Raw genomic sequence first — 19,953 nt, 5'->3', positions numbered from 1 at the left:
ACTGAAGCAAATCGTTTAGCCCAACACTATCACTGACACTACCCCCTACAACATCTGGGATGCACACAAGTGCCTAATAAGGGGAATCCTCATTAAACACGGCACAAGGCAGAAAAAAACAACACAGGACATAAAAGCCTTTCTCCTACAAATAGAACAACTGAAGATTCACTTGCAAATGGTACATACAAACATTTCCTCTCTCTCTGCACCCAACGCAACACTGATGACTTCTAAAATCCAATTTCAGTTCAAACTAGCTCAGAAATAATTTTATAAATATGGCACTAAAATCAAAAAACTGTTGGCAAGAGCATTAAGAGAGAACAGAAAAAAGATGTACATCAAGATTTAACATGCAGGCAAAACACACGTAATGCCCAGTGCCATAACGGATAGATTTTGCAAATACACCTCGCTATACAACTTAGATGAGACTCGGAAAAAGGACCTGACCCTTGCTCTTGAACCTATTTACACTCATATGTTGCTCAAAATCTCAGCCAAAATATGAGGGAAATATGAAAAAGTGCACATTAATTAGTATAAAAATCATGAATTTATGTCATCAAACTGTCATGGCAGCCCTTATGGGTGCTGTAGGTTAAGCAGGCATAATATATCATACAAATGACAGGATGTATCCAGAATAACATAAGTTTCCAGGCAAAAGAGATAAAATTATACTAGACAAATAAATGGAAGGAATAATGAGTTGTCATAATACCTGTTACTGCCAGACAAGGGAGAGACCACCCACACCACAACGCAAAAAATGTGATGTTCGACGCATTTCCCACCTCCCTGTTGAAAAAGCACCAGGTCTCTCCCTTGTCTGGCAGTAGCAGGTATTACGACAACTCGTTATACCTTTATTCAATTTGTCCAATTTTTTGCAAAGTTTATCTATTTTGCCTGGAAACTTATGTTATTCTGGATACATCATGTCTACTGATTTTGCTGGAACAGGTGGGATTTTTAAGTAGGATATAGAGGTGCGCAACAATATGATGAGGGTGCTGAATTTGATTTATGCTGCATCTAAATGGGAAGCTCCTTCTCACCTGGTCTTGGCAGACACAGAAAAGGTTTTCAACAGGGTAGATTGTTTATTTCTGTTTACTGTCCTACAGCAGGAGTGGGCCCCAAAATGACATCATGGATTGTGGCTCTCAACTCAGAGTTAACAGGGCAAGTCTATGTGAATAGTGTGCTGTCCAGCCCCTCTGATATCACAAATAGAACGCTTGTCACCATTATCATTTGTCCTAAGCCTGGAGCCATTCTTGAATGTAATATGTACATACCCGCAATTCACGGGAATAGAGGAAGGATTGGGAGATGGTCGAGTAATGACATATGCAGATGATTTCCTTCACTACCACAACGCTTTAGAATCCCTAGCTTTTATAGTGGAAAAGTTGTCCATATCGAACCTGAAAATTTATTTCACCAAATCGGAGATACTCAATTTTCAGCTGGTCACTGACCTATGAAATTAGTGTAATCTCTGATGGTGCACAGAAGCGATTAAGTATTTAGGAACCATGATCCATATGGATCACACTGAGATGTTTGAATAAAACTATACCCACTACTGGGGGTAAAAAGAGACTTTAGTTTCTGGGCCCTTCAACACATTACTTTATTTAGTAGAATTGTTGTTCTGAAGATGAACATACTCCCACAGTTTTTATATATTCTACAAACATTACCAATATGCATTCTGCAACCATTTTTCAGACAAATACGTAAGACTTTCATAGAGTATGTTTGACAAGGTTGTAAACCTTGCCAAAAATTAGAAATTGTCACCAAATCCAAACCTCAGAGGAGCTTGGAACTACCTGCCTTAGCAAAATACCACAAAGCAGTGCTCCTCCAGAGACTTGCTGAAGGGAACATAGCTCAACCCAGCAAACTATGGATATCACTAGAATAAAAATTCACTTACATCCCACTGAATGTTCTCCCATAGTTACAATCTGGGTTGCATCCTGTTGTACAAAACCCCCCTTCTATATGAAACACTATTTCATCCTGGAAACAAACATGGCCTTTATGCTTCATTGTCTCCTCTACTACCCATCACTGGGAACAGACAATTTCCACAGGCCATGTCCAAATGCTTCATCACTTCATTAGGTTTACCATAGCCTTTATGACTTCTGGAGGTATACATAGATGACCACTTTTAGACCTAAATATCTCACAACCATTACAACTGCTGACAATATTTTGCTTTTTCCAGCTTACACACTTTCTCCAGCATTTACCAAACCTTCCAGCATCCATGTGCCTACAAACCGAATTCAAATCCCTATGCACACAGACCTCTCCTCCTCTGCATGCTATATCCTTATTATATACAGACCAGATCTCCCCATCCCTCCCAGAGAGTACACAACACTTTTCTACTATAATTAGTACTGGGATAGAGATCTAAAATGCTCATTCACCACTGATCAATGGGGTAACCTGTTCACACCAACACACAAGTCTTCAGTTTGCACCAAATTTCAAGAATCACCAGAAAAGATAGCAATGTATTTGCCAGACTAAAACCATGAGTGTTGGTCCACATTAGGTGGGAATGCCCCAAATCTGTCCCGTCTGGCAGCACAACCCCAATACTCTCTCAGAACTCACTGACAAAACTATGTTGTTTACATCAGAGGCATATCTACTGGATTACTCTTAAATCATAGTCGTGACTTAACCCTGCGCACTCCATTAAATAATTATTTATGTTTAAATATAATCATGATGTCACTTCCTGCTCTACACAAGTTTATGGCAGTAGCCAGCTGGATGTCCACTACTGTCCCAACCCTTGCTCTGAATATGCACTCACTAAAATTCCCATATCTATAAAATTGCTTGTTTTGCCCATGAGGATCCAGGTCTGACCTGTCTGCCTGGTTCAAACCACTTTTTGCAAGGACCACTTGCTATGCAGCCTACTCGTTTGCTTATTGCCATTATTCTTCCCCATCAACCCAATGAGTTTTCGAAATATGCTCTTCCATCAGAACCACTAAAACACCTATACCCTATAGGCAGAGGGGATGGGAGGTCCACGGAATTTTGGACACTTGTGCAAATTATGCTATTATTTATTAAATGTACTGTGAATTAGAGACTTCTTTAAAGTTTGGTCTGGATTTGTTAAAGTATGAAGTGGGTTGAGTCTTGTTGTGTACCAACCGGTCAGCAAACGGTGCATTTGATGTGCCATTAGTTATAATTGTACAAATCTCTCCGTTCCTTTCTCTCTCTTTCTCTCTCCCTCTCCCCTTCTCTCCATTTTTTTTCCTGATAAGATTCAGGGTAAATAAAAAATGAAAACAAAATTGTTCTTTTCCCCCATTTATTTTATATGCATTGGTTACCTAGCACACAGAGCACCAAGATGTGTGAATTATGTTGCTTTAGCAACAAAAGCATAGAGTGAAAGGATCAGAGGTGTTTTAAAATGAGTTCATATAGCATTTGAACCCTGTAGACACCTCATCAGTGTTCTTTTATGAGAACTCTTTCAAAGATGACATTTGGAAAATTGTGATATCTGCCACAAACTTAAGGTTGACTGCCATGCCTTTACTTCGAGCCTGTATTATATAAAGCACAGTGTCTTTCTTCCTTTACAAATGAAAACTGTAAGTGTGTTTAAATTAAAACAGATCGCACCTACGTCTTTACTTTTCCGACTTCCACATTTAAAGTACTGTAACGTTCTGAAGCATACAGATTTGCTGTCAAGATTACTTTTCAATGTTAAATGATGAAGCAAGGACTGCTTACCTTTATATTAACGTCTGAAGAAGTACAAAAGGTAAGCAATTAGTCTTGAAGGTGAGAGCAATTTGAATGAAACGAGAGCTCTTTATCTCGACATAAAATTGTGGTACACCACTTTGTGTTGTACTGTACATCATAGAGTAAGATCAGCTTATAGCAGTAAAAGATCTGGAATTTATTTATTCTATACTAGTAATATTTAGTATATTTTCAACAAATATTAAAATATAAAAAATATATTTTATTATTAAATCATCATATAATGAATCAACTCTCCAAATGTAAATAATACATATCTATGTATTTATCACAAAAAAAATAAAAAAAATTGCTTAACATGTTTTTTTACTATGTTTGTCTAATCTGACAATTATTTGATGAGCAGAATGAATGTAGTAGAAGATGAGCATATTTAGATCTTTAAGCCTTGCAGGTTTATGAAACCCTGTAAAGTTTGACCTGGCTGCACTGAAAAGATTAAAGTGAATAAAGTGTTTATGTATACCAGAACATTTGAGGTTGTCTTATTAAAAGAGGTGAGCGAGCTGTAACAAAGAGGTCAGTACTTATTAATTTGTGATAGTACTAAGCCTGGCATTTTGACACAGGAGGTAGATTTTTTTTTTTTTTTTTATATTTTATTATTTATTTATTTATTTATTTATTTTTGCAACACACATTTTATTCTTTTTTTTTTTTTTAATTCTTATTTTTGACGTGCAGGTGATTACAAAGCATAAACATACGAAACAACAGCGTGTTTGAATGGTTAAACATAGGATTAGCAGTGGCATGAGAGGTTTGCACATTTTTGTTTTAAAATGAAAATAACAGGCTGTTTAACAATATTAGGTAAGGTTACAAACGTTAGGCTAGACAAGCTTGTGAGTGGTTTAGTTGCGTTTAAGATCGTATGAAATGTTACGTCATAGCTATGGTATTGCATGCCCGAGTAGGCCAAACGTTGACGCTTATACCATATTTACCACTGTTTATAATAAATGAGAGTATCAAACTATTAAACCTCGTTTTCATGTTATGGCAGGCTAAGCTAGGCATGCATAGAACAATGTTAATTGCGCTTAAGATATGGGGCTGGCTGGTCATTTAAGTGTATGTCTTCGTAGCGCATTACAAACAAAAAATAAGAGATTAGAGTAAATAATAATAAAGAAACTGAGCTTAATCAACGTATCATGCTGGTAAAGTATAAAATAGATTACATTGCGCTAGTTATTTAGGCTGGCTAGTGCAGGTGGGTCAGGTAAACTAGTCATATGCAAGATATACGTAGAGTCCACATTATAGGCAAAAAACATGAGTATACTACATTATGTTCTCTGTGTCAGGGATCAGCAGTGGTGACTGTTGTCCGCGCTTAGTCCCATAATGGCGTTTCAGCTTTAGGCAGCAATCTAGAGTTCAGCCTATTCCCAAGGATGGGAAGCGTGAGTCCTGTGTGTGGAGGACGAGGGTGGCTGTAGCGTTCTGACGGCTCTGATGGGTATCCCTCCAGCCCCAGGCCGGTTGACAGGCCGGCATCTTCATGCCATGGACTTGGGTACTCATGGGGTCCCAGTCCTCCCCTCTGGGGGGTAGGCAGGAGGTTATGGTGGTAGGTGGCCGCTTGTAGCGCAGGATTCTCCACCTGTGTGGATGATGCCGCGGTATTCTGCCCCTGGTGGCCCTCGGCCTAGGTGATCTCTTGTGGAGAGGTTTGTGTGGTTTGGGGACTTGGGTGATCGGAGGGGGCCCACTCACCATCCGGCCCTCAGCCTCCCGGTCGTCCTCCTGGTGTTGGAGCTTTGGTGCGTTTAGTCGTGCCTCCAACCTGGCCCAGAAGTGGGTGAAGATTTCATCCAGCCTCCTGTGGGTTATCTGAGCTGAGTTTAGAGGCTCTGGCTCGGGTTGCTGGGAGTTGGCGCCTTTCAGGGCTAGTCTGGCCGCCATTTTGTGGAGTTCTGCTGGGGCAGTGTCTCAGCGAGTCAGAATGAGGTTGATGCTTGATGCCGGGTGCAGGCTAGTGCGGACCGGGATAACCCCCGCCGGTCCAGAGGGGGGGGAACAGGGCTGTGTTGCAAGCTTGGGAGGGCGCTAGGTCGCACAGAGCGGGGGATCGGCCGTCTCACCCGTCTGGCGATGCTGCTAGGCCTCACTCCCGTCACCCTCGACAGGCGCTCTGTGCACCCGCGGGCGGCAGACCCGGGGCACTTTGGCTGGTTCCTGGGGTGGGTAAGACTTGATTCTGGCGTTTGTGAGGGTCCGGGCTGGCTGGTGTGCAGGTAATCAGGCTGCATGGGAGGATTGAGCTCGGAGCTCACACGAAGCACGTCCAGCCGCCATGAAGCCCAGGCCCCGCCCCCACATTTTATTCTTTTTGATGTAAAATAAACATATTAAAAGTAATAGTCCCAATAATATTATTAATTGATTTGATCTTAATATAGATGGACTGGCATGGCATACCGTTTCTGAGAGTGGTTGTATATCGATAGACAAAACATTTTTAACGTTTTTTTGCGATAATATTTGAGACTATAAACAACATGGATGTTACCCCATGGAGATTTCTTAATGATATATATTGGATTTTGTTCTAAGGTGTTATTCAGGTAAATGCCAGTAACCTTTGGTCTGTGGGCAAGTGTAAACTAATGGCTTTTATTTGCACCAAAATTCACAGATCGTGGATTTGGGAGATAACTCAGTTGGACAGTCTAGATCACAGGCCACTAATCTATTTGCAAAAATAGAAAAAAATGAACCGCACTCCAATCACATAAAGCTCAGGGTGCTAAACTGGACCAACGGCCAGAACCAGCCCCAAGGAGTAGATATCAGTGGTAGAAAGAGGATCCAAGCACTCCAAGTGCCTTCGATTGTATTTATTAGGATAAGTGAGACACCTCAACGTTTCGACCCCTGAAAGGGTCTTTGTCAAGAGTTCGAAAGGAGTTGAAATGTTGCGGTGTCTCACTTATCCTACTAAATACAATTGAAGATACTTGGAATGCCTGGATCCTCTTTCTACCACTGATAGGCCTCTTATCTAGGCATAGAATCATACGGTATTGGGTTAGCAAAGGACCTGCCCAATTCCTGCCTGTTGCTTCATTACTGCAGAACCCTTCTAGCAGATATTCCAGCATAACCGCAGTTGCTTTTAATCAGAAGAAAAATGATGACTGCAGCCTACATCTTCTGAATGCTGGCAGCACATTGGTAATTGCCCCATTATAAACCCTCCTATAGTTTTAGATGGGCTTTTTTATAGATTTTAGTAAAGTCGCTGATATCACCACATAGTAAAATGAGAAAACATTGAGCATAATAGTTGGACTCACAGCAGTCCAAGAAATGGTATATATCGAACTCGGATTGCAAATATGTAGTCCTAGAGCATGCCTGGTTGTCCCGACCCTCACCTGTAGGGAGTAAAAAAGGTTGTTTACTTTTCTAACTCCCGGCACCAGTCTCTGTGCTGTTGTCCTGCATCCTTGACTGATATCATTGAGATTGATAATCTCAGCCAATCCAATGCTTTCCCGTGGAAAGCATTGGGAGGCTAGTGGGCGAATGCATGGCAAAATGCAGAGCTTCACTATTCACAGGGTCTCTATGACACCATCTGATGGAAATAGAGTTTTATTATTTTGCTGTTTCATCTGAAGCACCTCCAGTGGCATTTAAACCCGGTGATGTAAACATCGACGTTCTGCAGAATGGAAATGGTTTCACTTGCAGAGTTAAAAGGGAGTGGACATGGCACATAGAGATGAAGTAGTATGGGTGCCTACTGTGCCCCTTTACCAGAAGAGGCTGGTCATTTCACAGTGCTGTACATTTTGTAAACATTTCTACTAATATGGAAGACAAACTTTTGATGACAATGCAAAGTACAACGTTATAGTTGATGTCCATCGGAAAAATTTAAACCAAATAAGCAACAACTGAATGAATTACCAGTGCCTGATATTACATTTAAAAGGGTCGAGTGAGATTTGTTTTGGATAATAATAATTAAAACATGGATATTTGAAAGATTGGTAAATTCTTAAAGAACCCTTACAGTGCACAGCCAAATGAGTTCATGGTTGTAAAGAATGCACAAAGGCATATCCTGAGAAGAAAAAAATCAATAATGTTTGTTTTTTTCTTTTTAAGATCAGTATTAGAAAGGATCATAAGTCCTATGAGCATCTCTAAGAGGTTTCTTTTCTTGATAATATTACACTCGCACATACATATTCCATTTTCATCATTCCAGCAAAACAACCCTCTTGATGCAAACAACAATCCTTTGTTTTGTTAGTGCTTTCTATATCCCACATTTAACCTTAACTTTATGTCCCATCTTTATACACATTACATGATCTAAAGAGGACATTTTCTCATCAAACATTGTATTTAGGATCATGGGCTTTTAACCTGGAGTTGGTCAACCATTCTTGTTAGCCCAGCTTCTGTTGTTTTGATAAGGCTTTCCACTAGATCTTATAACATAGCAATAATCTGACAATCAACCAAGACACTTAGCAAAGTAAATTTATTATAAGCACAATTGAAAGGTAAATACAGCTATAAAAAATAAAAATAAACAATGGTCTGCTTCTAGATAAAACCATAGAATTTGTCACCAGTTAAATATTTGGACGTTCCAATTTTTATGCACAATGCAATGAGAAAGTTATTAAATTATGTCAGAAGAGCTCACCAACAATACATCTAGTATATCACAAGGATAATATAACACAAATACAGGGTGCTAAATTGAGAATGTAACGGAGCTTCCTGTACCTGGTACTTCCACCGGCGGATGCTCTTAGTGCTTACCGAAGGCTCCAAGCACTTCTCCAGACACCATAAGTACTGTAGACCTCATGAACCGCCTGCAGCTTGGTTGGGGTATCGCCGTCTCCTACCCACACCGGACTTATGACAAGGCTCCAGGTGCCAGTGGGTGAACCTCTCTTCCTTGAAAAAGCATAGCAGGACACCTCTTGCAAGAGCTAGTGATTATGCAAGGGAGTATGATGATCATAGCAATCCCTTGTAGTGATATAGCAATTCCCCCCAATAAGAGACAAGACTCTAGATTGAGGGTGAAGTAGAACTGAAGGTTTAACGGTACAGGTTGGCTTTATATACAATTTCTCAGGCCAGAGGCACAACCCCTGGACCTGATGGAGCACCAAATTACAAAATGTACAGACCAATAAAACATACAGTAAACAATCCTTCCCCTCTGCCTCTGATAAAATTAAGATAGTTAATGCATTAACTTAATTATCCCCAGGCAGAAAATTACAGATTTTATAAAGTACCATAAGTACCCCAAACACAACATATCCCCATAAATCTTACATCCCCTGATAGCTCTAAACTGGATAAACACCATATTTAAAAATCACCCTCATCAGATGAGAAGTTCAGAAATTTTTTGGAAGTCATGTTTTTGCCCAGGTGAACCCAGGATTTCATGCCCAAAACAGTTCCATAGATTCATGGCAAAGTGCCACTGGAGGACCTACCAGGAACCGCAAGGTTTTCATGCCGAAAATAGTTCCAGGGCATTCGCGGCTAAGTCCTCCTGAAGTCTATTCGCGGTTTTAGTCTATGCGAACAAGATGGCCGCCACCACGCGTTCGAATGTCGAATGGCGGCTACTTCGACTATTCGGGAGTTCGAAGAACCATTGTCTAAAGTCCCAATAGCCACAAATAGGGTCTCTCAGCCAAAACAAATTAAAGGGGCCATAGTCAAAGGGCACAAGGTTGGAAAGTAGTCCTCTCCAAAAACCAGTGGCGAGTTCACTTTCGCCACAGAGAATACACATAACCTAACTATTTATAATCAATAATCTATAAACAAACACCATAGCACACCTCTTCTATCTAAATAGGTCTTTGTTAATACAAAAATAAATATGCAATACAAAAAAAACTTTAATAATTCAATTAATTCATAGATTATACATACAGGCAGAAAAATAATATAGTGTCATAGTGATACTGTACACACATATACTTGAATATCATAGAGTGTCACCTTCAGAAAATTGTAGCAAGAGAGTGGAGACCACAGCCCTAACATTTCGGCTTGTTGCATTTCCTCCCTTGAGAATATATCACACAGCTATGGAAAGCACCTACACAAATAACAACAGTAAAATGGCTCAGTTAGTCGTGTGAGCCAAAATAATCGTAAAAACTCACAACCACTGGTGGAACTCACAAATGAGTCATCTGTTTGTCTGAATGACTACTCTGTAGACCACTACGTTCTGATCTACATAATGTAGTGAAAAGATGAATGAATATCGGGTACTGCTTTTTACGTTTTTTTTTTTTATATATATAATGGATTAAACTAATGTTAATATTATATTTTTATTTTATAGCTTATAAATACTCCACAAAAGAACATTCCAGTATTCATTTCTCACTTTATAATATGGGTCAAATGCTGGAATTAAAAAAAAAGATTTTCTGTGAAAATTACAGCTTAGAAAACAAAGGTTCTTGGTGCGTTGATCAATCTTAAATTGTTGCCACAGAATATACAGTTAAACTATTACAGAAAAAAGCAAACTACAACCCCCCCCCCCCCACTCTCCTTTATCTCCCCATTATTATACCAGTGTTATCTTGCATTTCTATTATGTATTTAAAAAAACAAACAAACATTTAAAAGCGTGTGAAATATAGAGCTCTGTTTATCAAGCTTGACATAATGTGAAGCTGTTTAAACATTAGTAGCTAGTTTGCAATGTATTTTAAAGATTTTTTTCAAGTTGGATGGAATGATTAATCCATCATAAAGCTGAATGTGGTGAAAATATTCGACAATAACTCTTTTTTTTTCAAGGATATGCCAATAATGAACTACATGTGCACTGCCAATCACTCATAGCTGAAAGTCAGTGTAGCAATAAAGGCGTATTGCCAATTATTGAGTTATACTTGCATTTGACAAGTTTTTTGCTTGTATGTTGTATTTAGTGATTAAAAAACACATCTTTGAAACAATATTAATTTATCTTAAATGCTAACTTAATTTTACAATTTTAAAATAAAAGGGATATGCAGAGGCATTAAGAAGTAGGCATACAGTTTAAATAATAGGTAAATATGACAATAATAGGTATATTATTCCCAACTTGCGCCGTTACAGTCCATAAGGAATGCGGCGGCGATGCTCATCTTCCTGTCTGCCCTCACCTCCCATGCCTCACCCTTCTGTCAGTCCCTACATTGGCTTCCTATAAAATATAGAGCTTGATTTAAAATTCTGGTTCTTGCTTTTAAATCTCTACATAATGCTGCTCCCACCTATCTATCCTCCCTTATACACAAGTATGTCCCGTCTAGGCCCTTACGATCTGCTGAAGACTTACGTCTATCTTCTGTCCGTACTCCCACCTCTGATGCTCGCCTTCAAGATTTCTCGAGGGCTGCACCATTCCTGTGGAACTCGCTTCCCTCCTCCGTTAGATGCTCACCCAGTCTCCACTCCTTCAAAATATCGTTAAAAACCCCCTTCTTCATAAAAGCGTATAAATCAAACTGTTAATAGCTCCTGACTGATTCCTTTTCTGCAACTGTCACTTGTCTAATACTATCCTTTTGTGTCATTTTACCCCACTCCCTCCAGCATGTAAGCTCATTGAGCAGGGCCCTCAACCCCTCTGTCCCTGTGTGTCCAACTTGTCTGGTTACAACTACATGTCTGTTTGTCCACCCATTGTAAAGCGCTGCGGAATTTGATGGCGCTATATAAATATCATTATAATAATAATAAAAATAATACAATTTAATATTTTAATGAATAATGAAACAAGTAACAAACTCTTACATGCTCAAATTGGGGGCCCTCACTATTTACACATTGCTGTGATCTAGCTTTTACACTCAAGCACACTTTGGCACAAAGTTCTTTATTGGCATTAATTTCTTGGCATGCTTCTTCGTCGAATCATGTTACCAACTGAGCATGGTTTTCTTGAGTTTACCTTATCTTAGATAACTCCCCAAAAGAAAAAGTCCATCAGGGTAAGGTCTGGTGACCATGGTCGTCATTCAACTGGGCCTCCTCTACCTACCCACCTATACAATAGTTTTTCATTAAGAAAGTTATGCATCATTGCACAGTGAGGAGGAGCTCCATCTTGCTGAAAATAGAAGTCTTCATTTTCATGCTCCAGCTGCAGTTGTGGTAGGGTATTTTCTTGGAGCATGTTAGGTACAGGTCTAAGGTAATTGTTGTATTGTTGTATTGAAAAATATAGGCCCAGTTACTCCTTTACATGAAAGGCCTGCCCAAACTGTAACTCCAGGTTTAATCAACTGTTCTTCAATTGTTGCTTGGGGGTTTTCTGTTGAGTAACATCACCTGAAAGTTTGAAGTAGGCCTCGTTGGACCAGGGTTTTTTTTTTCCAATCACGATATCTCCTTGTGTTTCTTCATACAAAATTGCGTCACAGAATTGTAAATGCCAATGCAGATCACCCTCTAATAATCCATGGATTAATCTTGACCGATACATTTTCAGCCCTGAGCGTTGCATTAGATGACCCAAATATCTACGGGAAATGTCCAACTCTTTAGATGCTATTTCTTAAGATTTTGGGGGGCTTTCAGTAAATGCCAGTGCCACTGACATTTAATTTTCATTAGTAGTAACACACACTGATCCACCACTTTTTGATGCATTACAAATGGATACTGTATACCTCTTTAAGGACCGTGGACGTACTAGGTACGTCCGACAAAAAAAGGTCCTTTAGGACTGTGGACATACCTAGTACGTCTGCGGCATTCCTTATTACTTACCTGATCGCCACTGTTCCCCCGTCAGCAATCAGTGTTGCTCCTGGTCTGGGGGGATTGCCAGACAGCCCATACAGCCCCCCCCCCCTTGGCAAATTAGGCCCCAATGGCCCCAAATTAGGCCCCAATATCATATATATTTAATGTCATACTAAGTATATTTTTATATTAATATATCTATATATATATTAATATAAAAAATGCACGTATAATTAAATTACACACATATATATATATTATATAATAACTATATATATTGTATATATATATATATATATATATATATATATATATATATATATATATTATAAAATATAAATAAGTAAATAAAAAAAAATTAAAAAAAATTCTATGAAGTTAGAAAATGTGTATTTTTGTTTTCATCATATTTTATCATTTGTTTTAAAGTAAATTATATGATATGATGAAAATAATGGTATCTTTAGAAAGACCATTTAATGGCGAGAAAAACTGTATATAATATGTGTGGGTACAGTAAATGAATAAGAGGAAAATTACAGCTAAACACAAACACTGCAGAAATGTAAAAACAACCTGGTCCTTAAAGGTCAGAACATTTTAAAATAGTCTGCTCACTAAGGGAATACCTACTTATGCACCCCCTTGTTTGTTGGATACAATGATTTTGTTGTATTATGTTTGATGTGTTACTTATTTTATTATTGCTATTTACAATGTCTATAATGTTTGTAACTATCTGCAATTTCTGATCAAATATTAATGTTTTATGTATTGTTTATATTTAATATTCTTTGGACATGCGTGGCAGATCAAAGAATGCAAATAAATTATTTTTTTAGCGTTGTTACTAAGTCATTAAAGGCTGCGTTGCCACTCCTAGGAAACAAATACACAATCATGGATTTTGAAGTGGTACTGCAGCTGGTTCATTTGCATTTTTCAAGTTGATTTAATTTTTAATATCAACCAGTGGTGTGATATAAAACAAAATCCAACAGATTGGAAATACTCCTAACCAATTCCACAGGACATTTTCTTTGTTTTGTTTTGTTTCTTAAATAAAATATGTAAGGCAGTCATTTTAAAAACACATTAAAAAAAACAAAAAAAAAAAAAAAACAGACTACCAAACTTAACTTACTGAAAATACAAATCAAAGACCTCTCTTGTATTTTGTTTTTGTATATTTGGAAAGTAATCAGAATCTGATCGAATAATACATTAGGGGCTAGATTTTAGATTTCACTTAGATGTCAACAGGTTACCAGAGATAAGGGACACACACGCACCATAACCACGGGAAGTCCTTGCATTCTTTTGGGAGGTTATCCTGTACTTTCTAGAGCACCTTTTTTCTGTTTTGCAGTCTTTTTCTGTCTCCAATGATATAGAATGTCTATGAACGCCACATTTTAGTTTTGCTGGCACGTGAAAGCTATCCAATATCCATGATAGTGACAATACAGGTATATTCGATATTCACTATGGAATTTGGTTTTGAAGAGCTTTGTTAGATATGTAAGTAGGGGAGTACGGTAATGAAATGAGTGAGCAGTGACTAATAAATTATCATACTCCGTCCAGACCAATAACTCTTAAAGGAATCATTGTCACAATACATGCTTTATAAAGGTTTTAAGTGGATCCAAATTGTTGCCCAGGTGGTGTAGAAATACATTAATTTAAGAAGACCCTTGATTTCCTGATCTGCTATTATTTTTTTTGAGGTTTAGTTCCCATTAATCAAACTAATAGTGCCATGTGTATATGTACTTAAAGAAAGGCAACTGCAAGAATGTGTCTTTTTCTAGCAAGTAGTCGTTAGTGTGGTGTATGGTAGTTTATGGAAAGAAGTAAGAAATCAAAAACACAACTGCTTCTTTTAAGGATATGATATATAGATTTATGAAGAGGTATAAGCAATCTGAAACCTTAGAAGAACACCCTGTAGATTCCATTGAGTTTAATAATCAATAATGGGTTAGGGGTTGAGAAATACAATGAAAATGACCCTGATGGCTCACTAAGTATAGCTGTGCTACCACATATAGAAGATCATTTAATACAATTGAGTCCATAATTACTAATAATTTGCTTAATTATAATGTCTTACATGTCCAGTTATCTAAAGAGTACTAGATTGTGCAGAACAAAGTCATTTGGAATGGTCATTAGACTGTATTCCAGTATGTACAAATAGCATAGAATGAAATCCAGAGATAAAGTAAAAGTAGATGATCTGAAACAATACCAGAGGTGTGGTGTTTAATCCTGTACATGTTATAGCTGTACAATATATCATGCACAGAGGTCACCACACTCTACCAATCTGATACACTGAATCCAAACATTAACCGTGTCTGGCATCATCATGACACCCAATGAAGATCTTATAGAGTAAATGTATTTAGTAAGTGGCTGTCAGTTTGGCAAGAAACATTGCCGTTTCTCAGAAAAAGCAAGGAAAGAGACAGGTTCTAGGCACCCAAACCACAACATTGTGTGAGTAAGAGCAAGTGTAAATCATACTTGTAGAATAACTGGACAACAAGTCTTTAGACATAGTACAATAATAATAAACTTGTGGAAAGTTTCCACTTCCCTTTCAACCTCTCTACCTCGAAATACCAACTTTGTCAATTCAATACTGGTTTACTGCCCCACCGTCCCATCTTACACCCCTAAACCCTTCTGCCAACTTGACCTAACACCCGCTATGATAAAGGAGTAAAGAAAAAAGCCCTAAACATGAAATGGAAAAATTACATACAATCACATGCAAACAAACCATACAGAGAGGGAGCAGGTAGACTACGTCTTTCCCCCTCTGGCTTATTTATACAGGTACCTCACTCTTCTACTACTCCCTTTCTAGCCTATCTTAATTTTAACCTTGTCTTGCCTGTTGCAAAAGCCATTTTAGTCCCTTTCCTCTAAGATACTCTAGCTCCTAGGTAGGGCTTTGTTTCTTTTGCCTTAAATGTGTGGCTATAAATCCAGCTCCCAGGAGACAAAGTCATAGCTGTACCTCTGCGACATAGTTTTGCCAGTAAGTCAAATATATAGAAATAGTCTTAATAATACAATGAATCTTTAGAAATCAATCTACCTTTAACATGGCTACTGTGAAACACTAAACTCTTTGATCAACATTTTTGTCAATAAGATTGCAATATTTTTTATTAAAAATAATTAGATAATTAGAAGAGACAGCAGTGAGCAAAACAGGAGACAACATGTATAAAGAAAAGAGACTGATGCACAATGATATAGGGTAAATATATAAATAGGCTTATTAAGGCATACATGGGCATCTCTGTGAGAGATCTCCATTTACCTTATCCCATTTAGACAACCATGTTGAAAAATGATATATGTCAGTAATATAAGGCCAAGAAAAGAAATTAAGAAGACGAGTGTGGCAGGGCTGCAATATTTTAAATGAAAAAAAATAAAATATATATAAAACAAAAATATACAGTACTTCATGCTTAGTTCTCTATAACATATTTATATAAAGATATTTGTTTGTGGAGGCATGCAAGGCTTTTAGAAAATCACATAGTTAGATAAATGGGAAATAATTCTCATAAGTGTTAAAATTAAAAATAGATAATGTTTATGTGATGAAATTATCCTCTATCCACGTATGAGACATAACAATCTGCGTGTAAAAATGTGTTGTACATTGTAATTTGCATAAGGAAGTAGAGGTTAATGGGAACAATAGGTTTATGGCAAGCTTATACGGCATAAATTATTCTGCAGCAAATAAATCATTTTATTCTGGTAGTGGAAAAGATTGCATGATGTTAGCGCAGAAGATTTTAATGTATAATACTTTAGCCTTACATGCAAATAAAGTTTGCTAATTGTATTATGTTCATGCTCACATTTTATCCTATTTTTACATTATAAATTCATATTAGCCTTGCACTTATCACCTGAGATAATGCTCACTGCATCAAAATAGTCTAAAGTTCATTATAATCATTTTACAATGAGGTTTTCTTTAATAAACACTGATTTCATGTATAATTATGATGATCATGTTTTTCCCCCAACGCATACCTTTATACTTTTCTTAATCCAGCCTGATCTACATTTATGATGAATAAAAGAATACAATTACAGGGAGTGAAAAGAAAAGGTAAAAAAAGATATGAGCAATATTGAACGGACACTCCACGGCCCAAATTAAAAAGATCCCTATTTTGTAGATATACCCCAATGAAAACATTTGTGCATTTAATTATGCATGTTTCCATTGGTGTATATATAAAATCAGCTTGTTAAAGCTGCAGTTCTCTTGTCTGCAGCCTTTGCAAACCCTCCCCTTCTAACTCCGCCCAGACTTTCTGTGACTGTCCAATCATAGATGTTCCAATGCAGCTCAATGAGAAATCTTTACAAGCTAGGTGCTCTGAGCAATAGGCAGCCTCTTGAGTTTAGATTAACTGAGCTAAACAAACCAGGAAGTAACAGGACTTATTGTCTTCTTTAATGTTGGGGGTGGTGGTTTACAGGGTTCATTTTTAAAACGACCCATTTCTATTGATATCTGCACTTTTTTTTGTAAAATAACTGAATGAAACATACTTAAACACATATGAAACATTTCAGAAGCTAAAGTGCTTGTGGGGCCCAGAGTATCCCCTTTAATAAAAGCTAAAAATATATAATGTGTCCTTTGTCTGTAATATTAGACACAATGAATGATTGCACAGGAAGTGGACCTTCCTACACTTTGGACACGAGTAAAGTCCAGTAAAACAAATGACCTTTTTCACCTTATGTGCTATGTTGATTTCCGGTCAGTTTTCATAGCTATCATAATTAATTGCTAATTATTTTGTATACAACTAGTGTGACTTGATTCTCTCCATTTACAAACAGTAAAAATCACATTGAAGAAATAGTGCCATATTGTTTAAGTCTAAATGTTTTTGAAACCTCATACAACATACCTGTATGTTTAAAGGGACACTTTAAGCACTATAATCACGAAAGCCCACTATAGAAATTGTATTGCTACAAGTGCTCTGGTGCCCCTCTCCCCCCCCCCCCACCCCCCAGAAGAACACTGTTTGAGCTAAGTGCTGGGCTTAGCTCATTGGCTGAGAGAAATCAGCTGATGCTTTCATCCAATGAAGTACCCCTGTTCTGATGAGCTTATCTCGGCAGAGCAGACATAAGCTCCTAACAGGAGCTTCCAGCTCTCCCTTCAGCCTGCACATTGGGAGTAGAGAGCAATACTTGACAGATTCCAGGTAATTACAACCTTTCTAAAACAGTTTGACAACTTACAATGAGCAGGCGCTGTAATGATTATGATGGTTGGAGTGTTTCTTAAATAGTGATCCTTGTTCATGGTGACTTCATCCCATCGAATCCCAGATTGGTTGTCAGTTGCACCTGTTAGCAACTATTATTAACCAGCAACTATTGGAAAACAGTTGGGGATGGTTTCACATTTTCATGCAATACCAAGAAAGCCACCAGCAGAGCCACCAGAGCAGGCCTAATTCTTGGCAAGATCACTTAAAAATTGATCATCACTCCAGGTCATTAAAATGAGTACTGTTACGTTGAATAGTAACATCTACATCACAGAATGGACTGTAAAACTAGTGAAAAAACAAGCATACCATTCAATTTTTGATTATTATTTTTATTATCTTGAAATGGTAATTACAGCTTAATTTACTATAGATTTCTTAAAAAAACATTCTTTTTTTTCAAATGCTGTAGTTAAATGCATTCCATTTGACAGAAGCACTTTTATTAACTATCCCTTTAACTTTTTCATTATCTCGCATTTGAGCTACTCATTAGATATACAACGAGCCCGCCACCCCACCCTACTAAAAAGGAATCATGATATAAGTTATTCAATAGAATTGATAGAATTGTGTTTGCTTCCTTGCTTGATAGTATATATTCCATTATAAATGAATCACCCGTTCAGTTAGATAAAACTCGAACGGCAAAGCTTGGGAAATTTCCTTGTAAGATATACAGCTTTATATTTTATATACAGTGAGGAAGCTCATTAGGTCAGAAGCAAAATAGGAAGATATATTGTATGTCTTGTTATTTATAGTGAAATAGACAACAGTTTGGAAATGTGCCCACTTATCTCACATAAAGAAGCATCTTTAACTCTTGAAGCTTTCGAGAATAGTTTGTAGCTTTTCAGCGCAATAGACCGCACGTCTCACTGGCTTCTAATGAGTTAATACATCACATCAGTGTATAATATCATTTTACTTAGAAGTCAATATTGTTTTCAACATTGTCATTCTATATTTAGATGCAATGGCATAGGGCAAGTTATTCTGTGACTGCTTTTAATGCAGATAGGGTTATAAGAACTTGATTGATTTGCTTTTAAAAACCAGTTTCTGTATTTCCTGACCGTTCCTCCAAACCTTTTAAACATTTGACAGAGTTTAAAAAAAAACAAAAAAAACAAGGCTATTACAGAAAACACTCGTAGCCTTGATAGCAACTTTCAGGAAAAGAATGCAGCATATTTGCCTAGACAGACAGATATATAACGAGGAAACGGCGTCAGACTGTGGTTTAGAGAAGGGCCAAAAGAAATGGAAGGGATATTAAAGCTCACTGCTATATTGACATTAATATTCAGACCTCAACCTGTTTAAGTGATGCTATTTTTATAACAATTCTGAGTGGAGTAAAACCTAAATAATCAAAATAAAAATTATATGAAAGACATTAGGGGTTGGTTTTTTTTTTTCTTAGTGTGGAGACATAAAGTTACACCGTCATGTATTGACATTTTTTATATTCACATATATATTATTCTGACCAAGTGAGCAACCAATGCATAGAAAGCATTGATCCTGATGAAAGGACTGAAACTTTGATCATATTTTAACCTTGATGAAATAAAGAATTTATTTTATGGAAGACCATGAGTGCAGCTACCTTTCTATTATTCTGGATATTTAAAGACCCTGCCATTGCACCCAGCAAATTGTCAAGTATTTCAGCCAGTGTGCAAAGATGTCCTTTTCGTGCTTGGATATAGGGTATCTTATCTTAGTATAGCTTAGTGGGTAAGCAGCCTTAGGTCATGTATTACAGGTTGCCCTTCAATGATTTGACGTCAATTTAAATAATTAGCAATACTTCAATGTGAGGACATAGTCTTGACATTGGAACTGAACTATTTCATAACTTCCATCATTCTCCTGATGAATCTGGGATATTGGGGATGTGTTCAAAGGAGGGGTATATTTGATGACATCACTAGTCTGCATTGATAATAAGGAGGCGCATATAGCAAAGTGTGCTGACAAGAACTTTCCAAAC

The sequence above is a fragment of the Pelobates fuscus genome, chromosome 6 (assembly GCF_036172605.1).
Source record: "Pelobates fuscus isolate aPelFus1 chromosome 6, aPelFus1.pri, whole genome shotgun sequence".
In the NCBI taxonomy this organism is placed as follows: Eukaryota; Metazoa; Chordata; class Amphibia; order Anura; family Pelobatidae; genus Pelobates; species Pelobates fuscus.
This window is presented reverse-complemented; position numbering follows the sequence as displayed.